Source organism: Trachypithecus francoisi, unplaced genomic scaffold, assembly GCF_009764315.1.
Source record: "Trachypithecus francoisi isolate TF-2019V2 unplaced genomic scaffold, Tfra_2.0 Lachesis_group2, whole genome shotgun sequence".
Classification (NCBI taxonomy): Eukaryota; Metazoa; Chordata; class Mammalia; order Primates; family Cercopithecidae; genus Trachypithecus; species Trachypithecus francoisi.
The window spans coordinates 10,304,048-10,311,776 of NW_022681465.1; the positions used below are offsets into that span (position 1 = coordinate 10,304,048).

Genomic DNA, 7,729 nt, shown 5'->3' on the forward strand with positions numbered 1-7,729 from the left:
TAACACAAGTATATTTTCTCACAGTCTAGGAGGCTGGAAGTACAAGGAGCTCAGGGTGTCAGCAGGGCTGGTTTCTCCTGAGGCCCCTCTCCTTGGCCACCTTCCCATGGTATCCTCACATGGCCTCTCCTCTGATGCCCCTTCCTCTTCTTGGAAGGATACCAGTCCTATTGGATTACAGTCTGCCCTAAATATCTCATTAGAACATAATTACTCTTTAAAGACCTTAACTCCAAATACAGTTTTATTCCGGGGTTCTGGGGGTTAGGGCGGCAACATGTTGATTTTGGGGGACATACTTCATCCCATAACAGTGTGGGCTGCCATTCTCCACTGGTGCTCTATCCTGGAGACACACCCCTAGGGAGTTTCGTACAACATGCGGGTCATCTAGTTAAATTTGATTAAATTGTATTTCAAATGCTGCATGGGATACACTTACACAAAAAAATTATCATTGATCTGAAATTTGCATTTAACCCAGCATTCTATATTTCTAGCTGCTAAGTCTGGCACCCCTACCCACTGGGAAACCTCCTACCCATAGCTTCTCACCTGGGCTGCCTGGGTCTGGGACGGGCACAGAAAGGTGGAGGGTGGAACTGGTGCCTGGAGGAGCAGCTGGAGTCTGGGAATCCCTCAAGGGCCCTGGCCTTGTGGCTCTCTCAGGACAACCTGTAGAAGCCACTGAGATGCTGGGGTGGCCTGTGGTTTGATGGAAACCACAGCATCTGTTTAGGCAAATCCTGGAGGTACTGCCCGTTTCTCTTCCAGTTTTCACATCTCTGTAGAATGGGAAATGTCATACAAAACTGGACCATACACAAATCATCCAATTTCCAGTTGCAGAAAACACATGACATCATACATATCATGATGATGAAAATATGGGTGCCCAATCCCTTACCCACAATTCTGAAATCCAAAATGCTCTGGGAACATTTTTTGTGTGTAAATTTGGAGACAAAACCCATTTAGGGATAAAATTGATTTGAATGGACTTGGGACTATTTATAGACTTTCTTTATCCATTGGTGAGAATAGTGATACTGTGTTTTCTGGGGGCACTGTCCAGACATGTGGGGGGTTGTAGGAGATTGGTCAGGGTGGTGGGAAAAATTGTAGAAAGATGCAAACCTTCCTGGAAAGCCAGGAGGTTTTATAAAAGCTTCGGAAAAGGATTTGGGCTGAAGGCAGCCAGATTCTCTTTTCTGGTACCTGAAAGCTTAGGTTAGATAACAAGGGGATGTAAAGAAACTGATCTAGATAAGTTAATTTACTTAGGCCTTGGAATCTGGCCTTTAATCATCTGTGCGCAGGACTGCTCTCTCTAGGGGAGCAACCATGTTAATTACCCACAAGTGTGTTGACTCGAGGCCTTTGTCATTAAATCTGTACTAAATAAATGCCCGAAGCACCAGCTTGTCAGGGCCACAGATGCTGACTCTTTACAGTACCCTCCTCGGTGTCTGTGAGTGGTCCAGTCGCCTAGCCCACTCTTTCACTGGATACCTGTGTCTGAGTGCATGTGTTCATCTGTCATTTGGCCAGGATCTGCGGGTCAGACCCAGCAGCAGGTGGTAAGTAATATTCAGGATATGCCCTGTATTACCAGCCTACAGCTCCCCAAACTCGAATGCCAAAAACCCACAGCTTTCTGGATAAGGGATTGTGCAGCTACAACAGCAGACAGGCACCAAGCTCTTAAACCATGGGAGGCACAATGCTAAGTGCTTTAGGTTTCTTATGTCTTTAATCCTCATAATCTGTGAAATTGATACTTTTATTTGCATTTTTGGTAAGTTATTTTTGTGTTGAAGTATGACATGCCCACAGAAAAGCCCACAAATCAGGTACCCAGCTGGAAGAATTATTAGAAAGTGAGCCTGCGCCCATGACACCGCCCAGCACCATCTCTCAGTAGCACCCCAGAGGCTCCCACCACAGGCTGCCATCATTACCTCCCAGATTCTCACTTTCATCACCAAAGATTCATTCTGCCTAGAAAAAAAAAATGCTGTCATTTATTGAGCAGTTACTATGTTCCAGGAAATTTTATTATTTCTCACATTGACTCTATCAGGATGAGTACTCTTTTTTTTTTTTTTTTGAGATGTAGTTTTGTTCTTGTCACCCAGGCTGGAGTACACTGGCATGATCTTGGTTCACTGCAACTTCTGCCTCCTGGGTTCAAGCAATTCTCCTGCCTCAGCCTCCTGAATAGCTGGGATTACAGGCACGTGACAGCACACCTGGTGAATTTTTTTTTTTTTTTTTTTGAGATGGAATCTCACTCTTCACTCTGACACCCAAGCTGGAGTGCAGTGGCGCGATCTCGGCTCACTGCAACCTCCGCCTCCTGGGTTCGAGTCATTCTCCTGTTTCAGCCTCCAAAGTAGCTGGGACTGCAGGAGTGTGCCATCATGCCTGGCTAAGTTTTTGTATTTTTAAAAAATTTTTAGTAGAGACAGGGTTTCACCATGTTGACTAGGCTGGTCTCAAACTCCTGATCTCAGGTGATCCACCTGCCTCAGCCTCTCAAAGTGCTGAGATTACAGGTGTGAGCCACCATGCCTGGCTAGGGTGAGAATTCTTATTATTTCATTTTACAAGCAAAAAGAAGCAAGAGTTGAGAAATGTTATCTCATGTTCTATTCTATATCATATTATGCATCATATCATGTTATGTATCATAACCTCAGCTCAGTAAATTCTCACAAACAGAACACACTTTTCTAACTAGCACCCGGATTGAGGAACGGAATGTTAGAAGCAGCAGAGAAACTGCCCCGTCAATCCCACAGCCCCTCAAGTTGCTGCCCACTCCCAAAGGTAAGCACTGTTCTGACTCCTGACACCTTTTGCCTATTTTTGAACTGCCTGTCAATGGAACAAAATTGTCTATTCTTTTTGGTGCCTGATTTTCTCTCAGCATGATGCTCATTAAGCCCATCCACATTGCCACGTGAGGCTGCAGTTTGCTCTTTTCGAGTGCTGAGTAGAATCCCACCATTTGAACACACCTCTACTTATTCACCCATTTTCCCCTTGGAGGATGGAGGTTAGAAATGTTTTCAGTTTTTAGCAATCACCAGCAGTGCCACTCTCTAAATTCTTGCAAGTCTTTTGGTGGACATGCACACATTTCTGTTTAGTGTATGTTTGGGGTGAATTGGGAGCATCACAATAGTGTGTGTGTGTGTGTGTATGTTTAGCTTTTCAAAAACTTCCAAACTGGCCTGGCATGGTGGCTCATCCCTGTAATCCTAACACTTTGGGAGGCCGAGGTGGGCAGATCACTTGAGGCCAGGTGTTCAAGACCAGCCTGGCCAACATGGTGAAACTCCATCTCTGACAAAAATACAAAAAAAATTAGCCAGGTATGGTGGTGCATGCCTCTAATCCCAGCCACTCAGGAGGCCGAGGAAGGAGAATCGCTTGAACCTGGGAGGAGGAGGTTGCAGTGAGCAGGGATCGTGCCACTGCACTGTAGCCTGGGTAGCAGAGCGAGACTCCATCTCAAAACAAACAAACAAACAAACAGGCCATGTGAAGATGAAGGCAAAGATCAGGGTGATGCCTCTACAAATCAAGGAACCCCAGGTTTTGCCTGCCAACACCAGAAGTTAGAGGAGAGGCCTGGCAGATTTGCTCTCACAGCCTCAGTAGGAATTAACCCTGTGGACATCTTCCTCTTGCACTTCCAGCCTGCAGAGCTCTGAGGCGAGGCACTTCTGTGGTTTAAGCCCCTCTGCTCGTGACACTTTGTTACTGCAGCCCCAGCATACGCCTCCATGGAGTGATGCTTCATGTTTAAAAATACCTCTGCTCTGTAAAGAACACTCATCTGGCTGGGCATGGTGGCTCATGCCTGTAATCCTAGCACTTTGGGAGGCTGAGACAGGCAGATCACCTGAGGTCAGAAATTTGAGACCAGCCTGGCCAACATAGTGAAACCCCATCTCTACTTAAAATACAAAAATTTAAAAATTAGCAGGGCATAGTGGCAGGCACCTGTAATCCCAGCTACTCGGGAGGCTGAGGCATGAGAATCGCTTGAACCCAGGGGGTGAGGTTGCAGTGAGTCGAGATCGCACCACTGCACTTCCGGCCTGGGAGACAGAGCAAGACTCTGTCTCAAAAAAACAAACAAATAAACAAACAAACAAAAACCACTCATCCTAGTGTTCCTCGAGGTGGTCTGATTAGCAGCTGATGTGTTTACAACAGCTTTCCCTTGTCAAATGTGATTCCAGAAGCCATCAGATGCACGAATTGTTGTATGTCTGAATGCTTTAAGTGAAGGTTGATGGGAGCTGGCTGATTCTGGTCTACATGTGTGGCTGGGCTGACAAACAGGCATCCACTCACTTGGGCTGGGTCCCAGGAGCAGCCTCAGGAATTGAGATGCCTGCATCTGCCTTCATGGTCTTTATCTTCCAGGCCTCCCTCTCCCCATCATGGCTCAGGTGGGGACCACAGCAGAGGGCGGGCCACACCATCTTTCAAGGGCAGCTGGACCTGTGCTGGCAGCCGGACAAACCCTATTTGGCCAGGTGCAGTGGCACATGCCTATAATCCCAGCACTTTGGGAGGCTGAAGCGGGTGGATCACCTGAGGTCAGGAGTTCAAGACCAGCCTGGCCAACATGGTGAAACCCCATCTCCACTAAAAATACAAAAATTAGCCAGGCACTGTGGTGCATGCCTGTGGTTCCAGCCACTCGGCAGACTCCATCTCAGAAATAAAGACCCCTCTTCTTCCTGGGCAGAGAGTTTCTCTGTTCTGGACGTCGCCCAGCAGCCCGGCCCCAGGGTGATCTCTCTGGATGGGTGAGGGGAGGGTCTCCTCCCGCTGGAAGCATCAGATCAGGCCTATTGCTTTCCAAGAGCACGTGGCCCAGAACTGGGCTACAAATAGTACAATTTTTAAAAATTACACTAAGCTTTGATTTCAGAGTGTGTTGGTCTCCTGGGGCTGCTATAACTGAGTGCCACAAACTGGGTGGCTTAAGACAACACACCTTTATTCACTCATAGTTCTAACAGAACCACATATCTCTGCCTTTCCATGGTAGATTCAAAACACACGATGATGGTGCCGTGATTGCAAAAATTAGCCAAGTGTGGTGGCATGCACCTATAGTCCCAGCTACTTGGGAGGCTGAGGTGGGAGGATCACTTGAGCCCAGGAGGTTGAGGCTGCAGTGAGCTATGATTATGCTGCTGCACCCCAGCCTGGGCAACAGAGTGAGAGAGATCCTGTCTCAGAAAAACAAACCAAACCAAACAAATTTGAAAGCCACTGTCTTATGTGGAAGAATTTGGAAGTCAATGATAACACAGGGAGGTAGTAATTACTTTCCAGGTTTCAGACGTTCTTGTGGGTCCCGAGAGGAGAGATGCTGTGGTGGTGTGAGGTCCAGGAGGACTCTGGGCTGGGTTGAATTGCGGTTGTACCACTTTCATCAGGAGGTCCTTGTGAGGATGACTCCATTGCCTGGGCCTCCACTTTTTCATCTGTAAAATGGGCTAAATATCTACCTTGATGGGGAGGAGGAGGATGAAATATCTCCTCACATTTATTGAATGCTGCCTGTCCTAGGATTTGTTCTGAGTCTTTTATGTGTGTTACATCAGTCTTTCTTCACAATACCCCTCTGGTTAAGTGCTAGTACCATTAGATTTATCAGTACAGGTAAGGACACTAAGGCACGGAGAGGTGAAGTCACCCACCCAAGTCAATGAAAATCTGTATCGTGTCAAATACTGTGTCTGGCACTTAGCAAGCACAGAGCGAATTTTAAGTTTCTTACCCTTAATTTTGTTAAAGGATCCTCAGATATAGGCAGACGAACAAGCTGGTGGAAGATGTGTGAGAAGCACGCTTCAAACTGCCAGGAAGCCGGCTTCTACGGAGTCCCAAAGTGTGAAATTAGCTCCTCTTCTGGGAGGGTCCCTGGAAACAGTGGCTGCTCCCTGCAGGAGGCAGAGTCCCTGCAAGCCCTACTCTTCAGCATCAGAGGAACTACAAGGGGAGTCAAAGAAAGGGGACCCCCCCTTCCAGCCCTGAGGGGAAGACTCATCGATGGCTCCAGGGCGGAAAGAGAACGATGGGTCTGGCTCACAGTAAACTACCTTATTGCTGGTTTTTAAAGATGAGAGGCGCAGGAACCCCCAGACCTACTCCACACCCTGCAATACAGATCAGCTTCGAGGGGTCTCCAATCCCCCTGCCCAGATGTCCAGCCCCACTCCTCCAGGAGAGTCTGTGACCCCCACTCTCTGGAGGCCAAGGGAGAACAGAGCTGCATCTCCCTGGGGAAGATCAGACAAGTGATTAGACCAAACTGCAAGAGGCAGGTGCGTCATTGCTTCTCAGAAATGATAAACAGAGCACAAAGAGAGAATTGCATCACTTCTTCCCAGGGGCGCTGGGACATTTGCTCTCAGAGTCCAAGCTGGGTCACATTTAAATCAGAGGGGGGCTATGGACTGATTCTCTGCCGAGTGCAGAAATGTTTCATCAGCAATTAGTGTGAGCACTCTGAAAGGAAGCTAAATGTTCTCCTTGCCTTGTTCCCACGTTTGCTTGTTCCAAGTCGTGTCTTTATACTATCTTAACTATATAATGTCATTTATGCCATATTTTAAAATAGTTGTCTTTTTATAGACAACATGACTTGGTTTGACTTCATTAACAAAACTAAGTAATTTACCTTGCACAGAGCCTGCCCATACTGGACATGAAATTAGTATTTGCAGAATAAAAAGATGTTGATGACAATAATAATATACATAATTACATAATAATTTTAAAGTAAAAGCTAACCTGCTGGGGCCCTCTCTTCTGCCTCCTGTCTGAAGAGGGCTGCCTCTGCAGTGAGCCTGGACGTGGACTACTGCACCCATGACCTTGCGGACATCAGGCCGGGAGCAGGTGGAGGCGGTTGGCAGAGGAAGTGGTAGAGGAGGAGAGGCCAGGAGCTCCCTGAGCCAGTGCTCCCAAGGAAGGAAGTCCATCAGAAAATCGCAGAGGGCCTGGGACCCAGGGTCCCCCATCCTTCTCCCCACTCACCCCAGCAGAGATTTGTTCCCGCCGAGCACCTGTGTTTTTATTTGTTTGTTTGTTTGTTTTTATTATACTTTAGGTTCTAGGGTGTATGTGCATAAGGTGCAGGTTTGTTACATATGCTGTAAGGCACCTGTGTTTTAAAGTGTCCAGGTGGTCTCCAGCTGCCTGCTCCAGCTGCCCGCTCCAGCACTCGCAGGTTTGGAGTCCAGGGTCCCCAGGCTGTGGGATGGCAGTGAGCACACTGGCCTCCTGAAGTAGTGGGCAGGGCAGAGGATCCCAGGCCAGACTGTTCAGAGCGCTGTTTGCCAGCTAGGGGTGACATTCCTGTCCTGGCTGTGACTGTCCCCTCAGCTTCCGCCTTATTCACCCCTGATGGGAGGCCAAAGTGGAGCCAGGAGAGCTTTGCCCATGACTCTGCTCCAAGAGGCTCCTCCTCTGTGTGCACCCAGAAGGCCCACGGGGGAGATGTTGTAGCCTGCAAAGCACTACTGCCTACACGACTGCACAGCCAGCTCCACAGGCTCCTCGGAAACGAGAGCGGGAGCAAAGATGAGGGCTACACGGCCAGGTGAACACCTGGGAGCAGTCTGTGTCCATCTCCAAGTTCTATTCGTTTGCTAAAGCTGCCTAAGAAAGTGCCACATACTGGGAGGTT

At 48.0% G+C, this 7,729-nt stretch overlaps 1 long non-coding RNA gene across 1 annotated transcript; it reads right to left on the bottom strand.

The window, feature by feature from the left end:
- Positions 1-219: 219 nt before the first annotated feature.
- On the bottom strand, positions 220-7,445 carry LOC117064391. Its single transcript, XR_004429432.1, has 4 exons — positions 7,205-7,445; positions 5,816-7,106; positions 1,962-2,001; positions 220-785 (listed from the first exon to the last, which is right to left on the bottom strand). It is a non-coding gene; the product is annotated as an uncharacterized LOC117064391 (long non-coding RNA).
- Positions 7,446-7,729: the final 284 nt, after the last annotated feature.